Below are 3,740 nucleotides of genomic sequence, written 5' to 3' on the forward strand. Positions count from 1 at the left end.
ACCTCCAAACACTAAGAATTTTGGGATGTTTACTCCATGTTAGTTGTGAAAGCAATTATTTATTAAAGAATATATCTCCAAGGGAAGCGGTCATCAGAGGCACTTGTCAAACTTTATGTCAGGAACTCAGCTTTGAAGGCTGCATGCCTCTGCCTGGGAGGTTATTGGGCCGGTTCTGGGCTGGACACCTGGAGAGGGGAGAGGACCCTGGAGGGTCAGCTATGCTTATGGGAAGGAGGGTAGGTTAATTGGGGGAAGGGGGTGATGGTGGCCATCTTTATCTCAACTATAAGAACCATCGCATGGTTCTGCCAAGCTCTTTCCCTTCAGCCGTGAGGTCAGCAGGCCCCAGATAAGAGCTGCTGGCATTCTTTTAGTTGATTCATTCAGGCATGCATTTTAAGCCAATCAACATTCACCAAGTCATATCCTGTGCTTGTGAGGTATATGAGCTATAGGAGGATGAGAATCCTATATAATAAAAGGCTAATATGCAAATTTTCCCCACCCACAAGAGCCAGGCAGTGGTGGGATGGTGGAGCAGGTGAGCAGGAGGTGGCAGGTAGAGGGAGGGAGGGGCATGTAGGGGGAAGGGAGGCCCTGGCTGACCGCTGGCAGTTGCTAGGGACCCTACCTGTGCGCAAACTTCATGCACTGGGCCTCTAGTTACTCTATAGCATTCGTGTAGTACTTACTGTATGTCAAGCACTTTTCATATCAATCAGCTGTTTTAAGTACTTTTCATACCAATCAACACCATGCTTCATTGCAGAACTTGAGAGGCATGCTCTTAAGCTCAGGAAATAAACATAAAAAATGAGCTATTGTTTTTATTGTACAATTTTGGGACAGTGCAATGAAAAAAATAGATTACATAATTATTAGAAGAGACAAAGTCTTACTAATTTCAGATATGTTGATTTTGAGCCACAGACAACCCAAGAGAGTAAACAGAAAAACCATTAAAATTACTAAGTCAAGTCCCACAAGCTTTATGGAATGGGATGAGCCTCTTTCTATCTCTTCTCTCTCTTCTGAGTCTCATAGAGCCTCTGAAAGTTTGTGGCTGAAAGGTATGTCATGAAGAGCCAGCAAGAGAGTGGATATGAAGACACTGTGACCACGGGGCACTTTGAAAATGTAAAGATGGGTGTTCACGTGGGACGTTAATGTGATTTTGACAGCCTAGAAGGTGCATTATTCTTACTGGTTAATTGGGGGAAGGAGGTGATGGTGGCCATCTTTATCTCAACTATAAGCACCATCGCAACGGGGCACTTTGGAAAATGTAAAGATGGGTGTTCACGTGGGACGTTAATGTGATTTTGACAACCTAGAAGAGTGGCTGGAACTAGAAGCAAAGACTAGAGGGAGTGGCCCATTCAGAAGAGAAGGTGGGGCTGAGAGGCAGCACATTCAGTGGCGGGAACTTAAGGTCTCCCTTTGCCCCATCTTCCTTCACTCCCCATACCTAATCCCACTTCTAATAGCACTTCTTGATTTTGCTTTGGAAAACTGCAGGTCCACATTGCATGCAGTGATGGTGAAAAATCAGCCAAGGCATTTCCTAGGCCAGGTCCTAGGAAACAAGCCAGGGAGACTCTGGGTCCCCAGGAATCGGACTCCATTGTGGCTGCCCTGTGCCCCCTGAGAAGAGTACTCGCCAGGTCTTCAGTGGGCACTGACCTCACTCCGGTTCTGAAGAGCTGATTGGTCACTTTTTCTTTGATTCGGTGAGCTATCCGACCCCCTCTTTGATTCTTGTTCCAGTCAACCAGACACAGTTCCTGTTGCTTCCAATGAAAGAACTGCCCATGGCAGCAGAGCGGTGAGGCTCCTGGGAAAACGGAGAGTGACACATGCTGGGCTCTGGGTCACGGACCATCAATGTCTCACTGTCTTTACATAAAATCCACATAAAGTAGCAATTGTTACCCCAATTTGCAGATGAGAAATGGCTTGGTCAATGTCACTGCAAGTGAATAACAGAGAGAAAGTCGTAATCTAGGTTCTGTGTCCTACGGTGTGTAAATGGATTTCTCCAGACTCTGTAGCGTGTGCTCAGGAGCTTGCCAGGTCGCCAGCCACCTCGAGGCAGGTGTTTGTTCACCAACCAGTTCAGGCCTCCCCCACCTCCCCGCTTCTCCCAGTGCAGGACCTACTCTGCAGAGAGGCCTTGGACGGCATCCGGCTTTCATAAAGTCCCAGTCAGGGCTTACTCCTGAAACAGTTGTGTCATTCGGCATTTTGACAAAAAACAAAAACAAACAAACAAACAAACAAAATTTGAAACCATTTGGTCATGGTTTCATTTCCATATCTCTTTCCATTCTAATCGCAATCTTTCCAAAATTGTGTTTCCACATTTTTACTACTTGCTTTTCCATTTGGAAGTCTGATTTTCAAGCGCACCCAGAGGACTCGTGTATACAATTTAGTTCTTTGTCCATAATTAAAGTCAGTTAGGCTGGCAGCATTTCCAAGGGAGGCCAGAGTGCTCGTTGGCCACATTGGAAAATGAACTGTTGGACAGAGAGTCTAAGGGCTGCCCTCCCAGCTCTCCAAGACTTGGGGCCAACAGAGCTGTGAGGGCTGAGCAGTGCTGGCGCCTGGGGGTGGGGTGGCAGCCCCCAGTCTTTCTCCCTCCTGGCTCAGATAGAGTTGACCATCATTCCAGACTTGGCGTGAGCCCCAGCTGCACCACTGCCTAGCTGGGAGATCTCAGCCAGGTTACTTCATTTCACTGAGTCCCTGATTTCTCATCTGTCACATGATTTACCTTTAAGGCCGTGTTTCTCCACTTGACTCACCCATTTTTGGTCAAATTATATCTTTGTTTAAATATATATTTTGAAAATATATGTACACTATAACGCAAATGAAAACCCAGTATCAGTGCTGTAAGTTGGAGGTATATCTAAAAAATTAGCACAAGTATAGAGCATCTAATATATAGTATAATCTCCTCTGACATCAGCCTGTGTACCACCAGTGATATGCAAGCCCACTTTTGGAAACACTGCTCTCAGGTGTGTGGTATAGAACCTCAATGTCTTCAGTCTGTCTCGAACCCCAAGTCCTCCAATTACCAGAGGTCTGTCTTTTATTAAACTGAAAAACAAACAGCCTGCCTCTTCATTCCATGCATTGCAGCAAGCCCTTCTTTGCTCTCCCCTGTACCTCTCCCAGTATTTGTTGGCTCCCAACTGGCAATCTAGGTTCCAACAAGGCCCGAATTTACATCCCAAACCTCTCTTCCAAACTGCAGATTCCTACATCCAGCTATAGATTTGACAATTCCATTTGGATGGATATCTTATAAACACCTCAGTCTTAGTATAATGAAAATAAGACTCTCAATCTTTGCCCTAAACCCAGTTTTCCCCAATCTTCCCTAGGGGGTGTTGAGTGGGGGAGAGGGGGAGATGCACAGTATTCCTCAAGTCCACATGTTCCCATGGGCCTGTTCTCTGCTGTATTCCCCACTGAGAACACATTGCCCGGGAGACACTTGCATCGGTCAGCTGAAGACACTGTTCTACCTCAGTAACAAATGACCCCAAATCTTAGTGACTTAGAGCAGCAACAGTCTATTTCTCACTCGTTTATGTGTCTCTCAGCTTAGCTGGGTCTGTTTCGTGTCACCTTCATCAAGAATCAGGGCTGAAGCAGCAGCCCCGACCAGGCCATGTGAGTCTGGAAGAGGAAAAGAGCAATAATGTAACTCCATGATGACACCT

The sequence above is a fragment of the Pipistrellus hanaki genome, assembly GCF_964339955.1.
Source record: "Pipistrellus hanaki genome assembly, chromosome: 6".
Taxonomy (NCBI): domain Eukaryota; kingdom Metazoa; phylum Chordata; class Mammalia; order Chiroptera; family Vespertilionidae; genus Pipistrellus; species Pipistrellus hanaki.